The sequence below is a fragment of the Heptranchias perlo genome, chromosome 7 (genome assembly GCF_035084215.1).
Source record: "Heptranchias perlo isolate sHepPer1 chromosome 7, sHepPer1.hap1, whole genome shotgun sequence".
Classification (NCBI taxonomy): Eukaryota; Metazoa; Chordata; class Chondrichthyes; order Hexanchiformes; family Hexanchidae; genus Heptranchias; species Heptranchias perlo.
The window spans coordinates 42,072,376-42,084,272 of record NC_090331.1 but is presented as its reverse complement, the minus strand read 5'-3'; the positions used below and the strand labels follow the sequence as shown (position 1 = coordinate 42,084,272).

The 11,897-nt window shown below is 52.4% G+C and overlaps 1 protein-coding gene across 4 annotated transcripts in view; it reads left to right on the top strand.

Moving 5' to 3' along the window:
• The first annotated feature begins 2,159 nt into the window (after window positions 1-2,159).
• tank (TRAF family member-associated NFKB activator) overlaps window positions 2,160-11,897 on the top strand; it is a 96,304-nt gene continuing 86,566 nt past the window's right edge. The window contains exon 1 of one of the 4 annotated variants that reach the window (XM_067987382.1): window positions 2,160-2,180. The gene's annotated coding sequence lies outside the window, so the exon portion shown is untranslated. Of the gene's footprint in view, window positions 2,181-2,281; window positions 2,853-11,897 lie in introns of those variants that run through there. The other 3 variants (XR_010963416.1, XM_067987380.1, XM_067987381.1) reach the window with 3 other exon arrangements.

Below are 11,897 nucleotides of genomic sequence, written 5' to 3'. Positions count from 1 at the left end.
TATTCAAGAATGCTATCTGACAATCACCGTGAATGTGTAGGATGTCTTAGTGTATGCACCAAGCCAAGTGAAACACAATCAATTAACGCATTCCCAGGGAGCTATTACAGCAACAATAACTTGCATTTATATGGCACCTTTAACATAGAAAAATTTCCCAAGGCACTCCACAGAACTGTAATCAAACAAAAAAAGAGGCCGAGCCAAAGGAGATATTAGGAGGGGTCACTAAAGCTTGGTTTAAGAGATAGGTTTTAAAGAGGGTCTTAAAGGAGACAGTGAAGAGGCAGATACATTTAGGGAGAGAATATCAGAGTGTAGGATCTAGATGGCTGAATTCCCAGCTACCAATAGTGGGGTGAACATAAGAACATAAGAAATAGGAGCAGGAGTAGGCCAATTGGCCCCTCGAGCCTGCTCCACCATTCAATAAGATCATGGCTGATCTGATCCTAACCTCAAATCTAAATTCATGTCCAATTTCCTGCCCGCTCCCCATAACCCCAAATTCCCTTTACTTGTCTATTTCTGTTTTAAATTTATTCAATGATGCAGCTAAAGTGAAGTGAGTGGGGCTCACAAGAGGCCAGAGTTGGAGGAACACAGAGTTCTAAGAGGGGGTTGTATGGCTACCAAGATATGGTGGAGCAAAGCTGAGAAGGGAATTAAACATGAGGATGAGAATTTTAAATCAGAGGCATAGGGGGACTGGGAGTCAATGTCGGTCAGAAAGGACAAGGATGGTGGGTAAGCGGAACTTGGTGCAGGATAGGATAGAGGCAGCAGAGTTTTGGAGGAACTGAAGTTTATGGAGGGTGGAGGAAGAAAGTCCAGTCAGGAGAACATTGGAATTGTCGAGTCTGGAGTTGACAAAGGTATGGATGAGGATTTCAGCAGCAGATAGGCTGAGGCAGGAGCAGAGGTGGGCGATATTACTGAGGTGTCAATAGATAGCCTTTGTGATGAAGAAGATATGGAGTTGGAAGCTCAGCTCAGGATCTAATGTGTCATCGAGGTTGGGTCTAGACTGATTCAACCTGAGACTTGGGATGGAATCAGTGGCGAGGGTAAGGAGTTTGTGGTGGATGCTGAAGACAATGCCTTTGGTCTTCCTGATGTTTAACTGGAGGAAGTTGCAATTCATCCAAGACTGGATAGACAAGCAGCCTGACAACATGGATGCAGTGGAGCAGTTGAGAGGTAAAGCTGGGTGCTTTCAGCGTACATGTGGAAGCTAACCTTCTGTCTTCGGATGATGTCACCAAGGGGCAGCATGTGGGTGGTGAAAAGGAAGCGGTTAAAGATAGATCCATGGGGGACTCCAGAGGTAGCAGTGTGGGGCAGAAGAGAAGCAATCGTTGGAGATGCTTTGGTTATGACCGGATAGTTAAGAATGGAAGCAAGCAAGGGCCGTCCCACTGAGCTGGACAACAGAAGAGAGGTGATGGAGGAGTATGGTGTGGTTGACTGTGTCAAAGGCTGCAGAGGTCAAGGAAGGATAATGTACCATGGTCAAAATCAGAGAGAATGTCTTTTGCGACTTCGATTAGGGCTGTTGCAGTGCTGTGGAAGAGGTGGAAACCTGTTTTGAGAGATTCAAACATGGATTTGTGGGAAGGATGCACACGGATTTGGGAGGCAACAACGCTTTCAAGCACTTGGGAGTGGAAAAAGAGGTTTGAGGTGGGGTGGTAATTTGCAAGGGCAGAGGGTTCACAGGTTGGTTTTTTGGGGGAGGGGAACAGTACCTGAGCAGAGGGAACCATTTACAATATTAGCTATCAAAGGGCAAGGAAAGGAAGTTGGGTGGCCAGCAATTTTGTGGGAATGGGGTCAAGGGAGCAGGAGGTGGGTCTCAGACAAGATGAGGTCAGAGAAGTCATGAGGGAGAGAAACTACAGAAAGAGGTGGATGCAGGGCTAGATTTGGCTTGGGGAAAGGAGGGATGCAGCAGATGGTCTCAATCTTAGTTGCAAAGAAATCCATGAGTTCTTCGCACATGTTTGAGGTGAGGGGGCAGAGGAAAGTAGTTTAAGGAGACAGTTAGTAGTTACTCCTCTTGTAATTCACGCCCAATTACTACTCTCCATATAACTCACTTCTGGACAGTTATTACCATCTGGCTGCATTTATATTACCATGGTGTTGCTGGGAAGTGGTTTATTTTCTCACCGACACAAGTAAGTTGTAGTGTAAATCCGTGTTCCACTTGGTTCTAGAGTCAAGTTGGGTCCTGACTCTAGATTTAAATAACAGTTTTAGGATCAATAATCAGCTTGACGCCCACATCCCAGTTGTAACTTGAGCTTCCATGTGGCTGACTCCCGACCCGGGCACCTGTTTCTCTCCAGGTTAACTTTATGGCGTGTGGGGTTGAGAACATCCAGAATAAGCAGAGGGAGGGCGGGCGCGCCCCGCTTCCTTCTCTCGGTTCATGACGGGGCGCTGGATGCAGCGAGGCGGAAGTTGGCGAGTGTCGAGGCCGGGGATTCCCCGCCGGGAACTTCCGAACTCCCCCCCCGCCGTCTACTGTCGGCGAGCAGCCAATGAGCGGACACGGCAGAAATAAACAGCGCCACCGGCCGAGGCTGCAGCGCCGCGGGGACTCGGGCTTGTGGGCGACGCTGCTGCTGCTGGTGATGGTGAGTGTGGGGGACGGAGCCGGGGTCCGGTTAGGCCGGCTGTCAATACGGGCCTGAAAGTGTCGGAGACTCGGGCCCTATGGGCCAGGCCGGACAGGGCACCGCGCTACGGAGTTTAGTATCTGTCCCATTCCAGGAAAGGTGTCCTTGTGTCGGAGGAACTCGAGGTCCCAGTCCCGGCGCTGCCCTTTAACTGTTCGTTAGTCTCAGGTAATTGTTGTTGAGGCCTAGTGAAGGGCACTGTTCAACCCAGCACTGATGTCAGTTCCTGGTTAAAGGGGGAGGGGAGAGACCTTTTGATCTGATCAGTAAAAGTGCAACTAATATTCCTGTGATGCTATTTACAAACTGCTTTTTCATGACTTAACGGTTTACTTGTTCTCTTTTGTTATATAAATCTTAGTTGGAAACTTAACTACTCAAACTATTGTGTTGGCATTTCAAGTGATCTTGTCAGTATCACTTAGAAAATGTTTTTACTGAAAGAAAATGTGCGTATGAGAGTATACAAGTTTATGTGTTGTTGATAATCACATTCAAATGTTTCAAGTAACATTGAAAATAACTTAGTTGAAGCTTGTTGCTTGGAAAGAGTAACTTTTGAGGAGTGAACAGCTTAATTGCCTTATAGATAGGTTACTTTGCATGTTTTGTGTCAATACAAAGTGGCCTTAACTTTACATTAATATAATCTGGTGTGAAATTTACCAAATCAAATTTAGCCAAGTGCTGAATTTGTATTGGTAACTCCAACATTTGCAATGCAGCCTCTCTAAACTACTCACCATTTTAATATTAGAGAAAACTGACTCCTGTTAACTCTTTAAGACATCATTTCCATTTGGTTCTTGGGTGAAATGTTTTGCATATGTGTTTGCATGCATGTACAGAGCTCTTTTCAGTGGCCAGAGGGATGCAGATCTTGCAGTACAATTTTGCTATTATGGCCTGGCACTGCATTACTCTGAGCAGGTACTGGCCTCAATGCAGTATCTTTCATATATTTGTGTTCTTGACAATTAATATTTATTGAGCCACAAACTTCTAAATAAATGTCTAATTTATAATCATGCTTCGACAACCCAACTCCCAACTGGAATGCTGTGAAGTGTGAAAAAAATGGAAATCTGGAGCAAAAACAGGAAATGCTGGAAATAAGTCAGTCAGTATTTGTAAAAGGAACGGTCAGGTTCACGTTTCAGGTAAAACTTTTGAAATGCTTACTTATCTTTCAATTCTGAAGAATAGTTGGGGGGGGTGGGTGGGTGGCGAAGGGATAGGGCAAAACTACAAACATTCCAATCACAGAAAGGAAGTTAATGGGCTAATGACTTGCGACCTGCTTAGAAAAAAGGCAGGAAATTGTTAGGTGATATGAAAGATTATCTCAGTTAGGCAATGGAAAGACATTAAAAGAATAAGCAAATAGATAACCTGGTGAAAGGCCCACACAAGAAAAAGATGAAAATGGAGCAAGTTGCGGGGGGGGTGGAAAAGCTTGCAGATGCAGGGTGTCTGGAATAAAAACTGAAAATCCTGGTAACATATGTTATAGATACCCCAGTCCCAAAAAGAAGAAAAAAAAGGCCAACACCAAGGGTACAAATCCCCTGCCAGAACTGTATTCTGACACAGTTTACAACCAGAACATAAACCTGACTCCCATCCTCTCCAGATACCAATAGACCCACCCCACATCACCAGCTTTCTTTCTTTAAAGATAATTGGGGAAATGGTTGATCTGAAGTAACTTATGTCTCTATTAAGACTAGAGGGCTGCAGGGTGCTCTGGTGAAAAATGCAATACTGTTGCTGAAGCTTGTGTTGGGTTTAGTTGGAACTGAATAGGAGGCCATAGACAGAGATCAGGTTGTGAATCGGAGGGGCAGTTGAAGTGGCAAGCCACAGGGAGGTCAGTTTTTCATTTGTGGACAGAATGGAGGCATTTGGCAAAGCGGTCACCAAGTCTTTATTTGGTCTTCCCAATGTGGAGGAGACTGCACAGTGGGCAACAAATGCAGAAGACGAGATTGGAGGAAGTACACATAAATTGCTATCACGCAGAAAGTGTGTTTGGGTGGTGACCCTTGGGGTGTGAGGAGACGAATGAACAGATTTTGCACCTGTCTCAGTTGAACAGGAAGGTTCCTGGGAAGGGCAGCTGGGAGCTGGGGTGGTGTTAGAATGAACAAGAGTATCCCCTAGGAAGCAGAGGGTGAGAGAAAGATGTACTTGGTCGTGGGATCATTTTGTAGATGATCCAGCAAATGCAGAGGTGGGTGGGGTGCAAGGTGAGGACAAGTGAAATCCTTTTGCAAGAGGAGGGATGAAAGCAGAGGCACAAGAAATGGGGCAGATGCTGTCAAGAGTCCTGTCAACCTTTGTTGATGGGGAACCTTGGCTGAGGAAAAAGGACATTTCAGAAGCTCTGGTTAAGAAAGTGGACTCGTCAGGGCTGATGCAATGGATGTGGAGAAACTGGAAGAAAGGGATGGAATCTTTACAGAAAGTGGAGTGGGAAGAAACATACTCCAATCTAAGTTGTGGGAATCAATGGGCTTGTAATACACGTCTTTTGAAAGCACAGTCTCCAGTGATGGGCTAAGTCCAGGAAGTGAGGGGAATAATCAGAGATGGACCATGTGAAATTGAGGATTGGGTGGAAATTGGAAGCAGAGTTAATAAAATTCTCAAGATAAGAGCAAGAAGCAGCACCAACATAGTTCCCATATGTAATGTAAGAAGTTGGTGGGGGTGCATCTGAGTAGGGCTGGGACCGACTCAGATGTACCAATGTATCTTTTTTTTTAAAAAGGCACAGCTGTGACCCATTTGAGTTCCCACACCAGACACCTTTTCATTTGGAAGAAGTGAATGGGGGTAATAGAAGTTGTTGGAAGTGAGAACAATTTCAGGAAGTGATGGAGGGTGTTGGTGATGGTTGATGAGAACTGGTTGGGCTGCTGTTCAAGGAAGAAATGTAAGGCCCAGAGATCATCTTGGTGATGGATGGAGGTGTGGAGGGATTGGAGGTCCATGCAAAAAGGGAATGATGGGTTGGCAAAACTGGATTCATCGGAGACAGAGGGCATCAGAAGAGTCATGGATACAGGTGATCAGAGACTGAACAAGGCAGGCAAGCACAGTGTTAAGAGGAAATGGGCTTGTGTCAGTTTCTCTTTTTTTCTCTCGCTCTCTTCCTCTCTCTCTCTCGCCCTCTTCCTCTCTCTCTCTCGCCCTCTTCCTCTCTCTCTCTCGCCCTCTTCCTCTCTCTCTCTCTCGCCCTCTTCCTCTCTCTCTCTCTCGCCCTCTTCCTCTCTCTCTCTCTCGCCCTCTTCCTCTCTCTCTCTCGCCCTCTTCCTCTCTCTCTCTCTCGCCCTCTTCCTCTCTCTCTCTCTCGCCCTCTTCCTCTCTCTCTCTCTCGCCCTCTTCCTCTCTCTCTCTCTCGCCCTCTTCCTCTCTCTCTCTCTCGCCCTCTTCCTCTCTCTCTCTCTCGCCCTCTTCCTCTCTCTCTCTCTCGCCCTCTTCCTCTCTCTCTCTCTCGCCCTCTTCCTCTCTCTCTCTCTCGCCCTCTTCCTCTCTCTCTCTCTCGCCCTCTTCCTCTCTCTCTCTCTCGCCCTCTTCCTCTCTCTCTCTCTCGCCCTCTTCCTCTCTCTCTCTCTCTCGCCCTCTTCCTCTCTCTCTCTCTCGCCCTCTTCCTCTCTCTCTCTCTCTCGCCCTCTTCCTCTCTCTCTCTCTCTCGCCCTCTTCCTCTCTCTCTCTCTCGCCCTCTTCCTCTCTCTCTCTCTCTCTCGCCCTCTTCCTCTCTCTCTCTCTCGCCCTCTTCCTCTCTCTCTCTCTCTCGCCCTCTTCCTCTCTCTCTCTCTCTCGCCCTCTTCCTCTCTCTCTCTCTCTCGCCCTCTTCCTCTCTCTCTCTCTCTCGCCCTCTTCCTCTCTCTCTCTCTCTCGCCCTCTTCCTCTCTCTCTCTCTCTCGCCCTCTTCCTCTCTCTCTCTCTCTCGCCCTCTTCCTCTCTCTCTCTCTCTCGCCCTCTTCCTCTCTCTCTCTCTCTCGCCCTCTTCCTCTCTCTCTCTCTCGCCCTCTTCCTCTCTCTCTCTCTCGCCCTCTTCCTCTCTCTCTCTCTCGCCCTCTTCCTCTCTCTCTCTCTCGCCCTCTTCCTCTCTCTCTCTCTCGCCCTCTTCCTCTCTCTCTCTCTCGCCCTCTTCCTCTCTCTCTCTCTCGCCCTCTTCCTCTCTCTCTCTCTCGCCCTCTTCCTCTCTCTCTCTCTCGCCCTCTTCCTCTCTCTCTCTCTCGCCCTCTTCCTCTCTCTCTCTCTCGCCCTCTTCCTCTCTCTCTCTCTCGCCCTCTTCCTCTCTCTCTCTCTCGCCCTCTTCCTCTCTCTCTCTCTCGCCCTCTTCCTCTCTCTCTCTCTCGCCCTCTTCCTCTCTCTCTCTCTCGCCCTCTTCCTCTCTCTCTCTCTCGCCCTCTTCCTCTCTCTCTCTCTCGCCCTCTTCCTCTCTCTCTCTCTCGCCCTCTTCCTCTCTCTCTCTCTCGCCCTCTTCCTCTCTCTCTCTCTCGCCCTCTTCCTCTCTCTCTCTCTCGCCCTCTTCCTCTCTCTCTCTCTCGCCCTCTTCCTCTCTCTCTCTCGCCCTCTTCCTCTCTCTCTCTCTCGCCCTCTTCCTCTCTCTCTCTCTCGCCCTCTTCCTCTCTCTCTCTCTCGCCCTCTTCCTCTCTCTCTCTCTCGCCCTCTTCCTCTCTCTCTCTCTCGCCCTCTTCCTCTCTCTCTCTCTCTCTCGCCCTCTTCCTCTCTCTCTCTCTCGCCCTCTTCCTCTCTCTCTCTCTCGCCCTCTTCCTCTCTCTCTCTCTCGCCCTCTTCCTCTCTCTCTCTCTCGCCCTCTTCCTCTCTCTCTCTCTCGCCCTCTTCCTCTCTCTCTCTCTCGCCCTCTTCCTCTCTCTCTCTCTCGCCCTCTTCCTCTCTCTCTCTCTCGCCCTCTTCCTCTCTCTCTCTCTCGCCCTCTTCCTCTCTCTCTCTCTCGCCCTCTTCCTCTCTCTCTCTCTCGCCCTCTTCCTCTCTCTCTCTCGCCCTCTTCCTCTCTCTCTCTCTCGCCCTCTTCCTCTCTCTCTCTCTCGCCCTCTTCCTCTCTCTCTCTCTCGCCCTCTTCCTCTCTCTCTCTCTCGCCCTCTTCCTCTCTCTCTCTCTCGCCCTCTTCCTCTCTCTCTCTCTCGCCCTCTTCCTCTCTCTCTCTCTCGCCCTCTTCCTCTCTCTCTCTCTCGCCCTCTTCCTCTCTCTCTCTCTCGCCCTCTTCCTCTCTCTCTCTCTCGCCCTCTTCCTCTCTCTCTCTCTCGCCCTCTTCCTCTCTCTCTCTCTCTCGCCCTCTTCCTCTCTCTCTCTCTCGCCCTCTTCCTCTCTCTCTCTCTCGCCCTCTTCCTCTCTCTCTCTCTCTCGCCCTCTTCCTCTCTCTCTCTCTCGCCCTCTTCCTCTCTCTCTCTCTCGCCCTCTTCCTCTCTCTCTCTCTCGCCCTCTTCCTCTCTCTCTCTCTCGCCCTCTTCCTCTCTCTCTCTCTCGCCCTCTTCCTCTCTCTCTCTCTCGCCCTCTTCCTCTCTCTCTCTCTCGCCCTCTTCCTCTCTCTCTCTCTCGCCCTCTTCCTCTCTCTCTCTCTCGCCCTCTTCCTCTCTCTCTCTCTCGCCCTCTTCCTCTCTCTCTCTCTCGCCCTCTTCCTCTCTCTCTCTCTCGCCCTCTTCCTCTCTCTCTCTCTCGCCCTCTTCCTCTCTCTCTCTCTCGCCCTCTTCCTCTCTCTCTCTCGCCCTCTTCCTCTCTCTCTCTCTCGCCCTCTTCCTCTCTCTCTCTCGCCCTCTTCCTCTCTCTCTCTCGCCCTCTTCCTCTCTCTCTCTCGCCCTCTTCCTCTCTCTCTCTCGCCCTCTTCCTCTCTCTCTCTCGCCCTCTTCCTCTCTCTCTCTCTCGCCCTCTTCCTCTCTCTCTCTCTCGCCCTCTTCCTCTCTCTCTCTCTCGCCCTCTTCCTCTCTCTCTCTCTCGCCCTCTTCCTCTCTCTCTCTCTCGCCCTCTTCCTCTCTCTCTCTCTCGCCCTCTTCCTCTCTCTCTCTCTCGCCCTCTTCCTCTCTCTCTCTCTCTCGCCCTCTTCCTCTCTCTCTCTCTCTCGCCCTCTTCCTCTCTCTCTCTCTCTCGCCCTCTTCCTCTCTCTCTCTCTCTCGCCCTCTTCCTCTCTCTCTCTCTCTCGCCCTCTTCCTCTCTCTCTCTCTCTCGCCCTCTTCCTCTCTCTCTCTCTCTCGCCCTCTTCCTCTCTCTCTCTCTCTCGCCCTCTTCCTCTCTCTCTCTCTCTCGCCCTCTTCCTCTCTCTCTCTCTCTCGCCCTCTTCCTCTCTCTCTCTCTCTCGCCCTCTTCCTCTCTCTCTCTCTCTCGCCCTCTTCCTCTCTCTCTCTCTCTCGCCCTCTTCCTCTCTCTCTCTCTCTCGCCCTCTTCCTCTCTCTCTCTCTCGCCCTCTTCCTCTCTCTCTCTCTCTCGCCCTCTTCCTCTCTCTCTCTCTCTCGCCCTCTTCCTCTCTCTCTCTCTCTCGCCCTCTTCCTCTCTCTCTCTCTCTCGCCCTCTTCCTCTCTCTCTCTCTCTCGCCCTCTTCTCTCTCTCTCTCTCTCTCTCTCGCCCTCTTCCTCTCTCTCTCTCTCTCGCCCTCTTCCTCTCTCTCTCTCTCTCGCCCTCTTCCTCTCTCTCTCTCTCTCGCCCTCTTCCTCTCTCTCTCTCTCTCGCCCTCTTCCTCTCTCTCTCTCTCTCGCCCTCTTCCTCTCTCTCTCTCTCTCGCCCTCTTCCTCTCTCTCTCTCTCTCGCCCTCTCTTCCTCTCTCTCTCTCTCTCGCCCTCTTCTCTCTCTCTCTCTCTCGCCCTCTTTCCTCTCTCTCTCTCTCTCGCCCTCTTCCTCTCTCTCTCTCTCTCGCCCTCTTCCTCTCTCTCTCTCTCTCGCCCTCTTCCTCTCTCTCTCTCTCTCGCCCTCTTCCTCTCTCTCTCTCTCTCGCCCTCTTCCTCTCTCTCTCTCTCTCGCCCTCTTCCTCTCTCTCTCTCTCTCGCCCTCTTCCTCTCTCTCTCTCTCTCGCCCTCTTCCTCTCTCTCTCTCTCTCTCGCCCTCTTCCTCTCTCTCTCTCTCTCGCCCTCTTCCTCTCTCTCTCTCTCTCGCCCTCTTCCTCTCTCTCTCTCTCTCGCCCTCTTCCTCTCTCTCTCTCTCTCGCCCTCTTCCTCTCTCTCTCTCTCTCGCCCTCTTCCTCTCTCTCTCTCTCTCGCCCTCTTCCTCTCTCTCTCTCTCTCGCCCTCTTCCTCTCTCTCTCTCTCTCGCCCTCTTCCTCTCTCTCTCTCTCTCGCCCTCTTCCTCTCTCTCTCTCTCGCCCTCTTCCTCTCTCTCTCTCTCGCCCTCTTCCTCTCTCTCTCTCTCGCCCTCTTCCTCTCTCTCTCTCTCGCCCTCTTGCTCTCTCTCTCTCTCGCCCTCTTGCTCTCTCTCTCTCTCGCCCTCTTGCTCTCTCTCTCTCTCGCCCTCTTGCTCTCTCTCTCTCTCGCCCTCTTGCTCTCTCTCTCTCTCTCTCTCTCTCTCGCCCTCTTCCTCTCTCTCTCTCTCGCCCTCTTCCTCTCTCTCTCTCTCGCCCTCTTCCTCTCTCTCTCTCTCTCTCGCCCTCTTCCTCTCTCTCTCTCTCGCCCTCTTCCTCTCTCTCTCTCTCGCCCTCTTCCTCTCTCTCTCTCTCTCGCCCTCTTCCTCTCTCTCTCTCTCGCCCTCTTCCTCTCTCTCTCTCTCGCCCTCTTCCTCTCTCTCTCTCTCGCCCTCTTCCTCTCTCTCTCTCTCGCCCTCTTCCTCTCTCTCTCTCTCGCCCTCTTCCTCTCTCTCTCTCTCGCCCTCTTCCTCTCTCTCTCTCTCGCCCTCTTCCTCTCTCTCTCTCTCGCCCTCTTCCTCTCTCTCTCTCTCGCCCTCTTCCTCTCTCTCTCTCTCGCCCTCTTCCTCTCTCTCTCTCTCGCCCTCTTCCTCTCTCTCTCTCTCGCCCTCTTCCTCTCTCTCTCTCTCGCCCTCTTCCTCTCTCTCTCTCTCGCCCTCTTCCTCTCTCTCTCTCTCGCCCTCTTCCTCTCTCTCTCTCTCGCCCTCTTCCTCTCTCTCCCTCTCGCCCTCTTCCTCTCTCTCCCTCTCGCCCTCTTCCTCTCTCTCCCTCTCGCCCTCTTCCTCTCTCTCCCTCTCGCCCTCTTCCTCTCTCTCCTCTCTCGCCCTCTTCCTCTCTCTCCCTCTCGCCCTCTTCCTCTCTCTCCCTCTCGCCCTCTTCCTCTCTCTCTCTCTCTCGCCCTCTTCCTCTCTCTCTCTCTCTCGCCCTCTTCCTCTCTCTCCCTCTCGCCCTCTTCCTCTCTCTCCCTCTCGCCCTCTTCCTCTCTCTCCCTCTCGCCCTCTTCCTCTCTCTCCCTCTCGCCCTCTTCCTCTCTCTCCCTCTCGCCCTCTTCCTCTCTCTCCCTCTCGCCCTCTTCCTCTCTCTCTCTCCTCTCGCCCTCTTCCTCTCTCTCCTCTCGCCCTCTTCCTCTCTCTCCCTCTCGCCCTCTTCCTCTCTCTCCCTCTCGCCCTCTTCCTCTCTCTCCCTCTCGCCCTCTTCCTCTCTCTCCCTCTCGCCCTCTTCCTCTCTCTCCCTCTCGCCCTCTTCCTCTCTCTCCCTCTCGCCCTCTTCCTCTCTCTCCCTCTCGCCCTCTTCCTCTCTCTCCCTCTCGCCCTCTTCCTCTCTCTCCCTCTCGCCCTCTTCCTCTCTCTCCCTCTCGCCCTCTTCCTCTCTCTCCCTCTCGCCCTCTTCCTCTCTCTCCCTCTCGCCCTCTTCCTCTCTCTCCCTCTCGCCCTCTTCCTCTCTCTCCCTCTCGCCCTCTTCCTCTCTCTCCCTCTCGCCCTCTTCCTCTCTCTCCCTCTCGCCCTCTTCCTCTCTCTCCCTCTCGCCCTCTTCCTCTCTCTCCCTCTCGCCCTCTTCCTCTCTCTCCTCTCGCCCTCTTCCTCTCGCCCTCTTCCTCTCTCTCCCTCTCGCCCTCTCGCCCTCTCCCTCTCGCCCTCTCGCCCTCTCCCTCTCGCCCTCTTCCTCTCTCTCCCTCTCGCCCTCTCGCCCTCTTCCTCTCGCCCTCTTCCTCTCGCCCTCTTCCTCTCGCCCTCTTCCTCTCGCCCTCTTCCTCTCGCCCTCTTCCTCTCGCCCTCTCGCCCTCTTCCTCTCGCCCTCTCGCCCTCTTCCTCTCGCCCTCTCGCCCTCTTCCTCTCGCCCTCTTCCTCTCGCCCTCA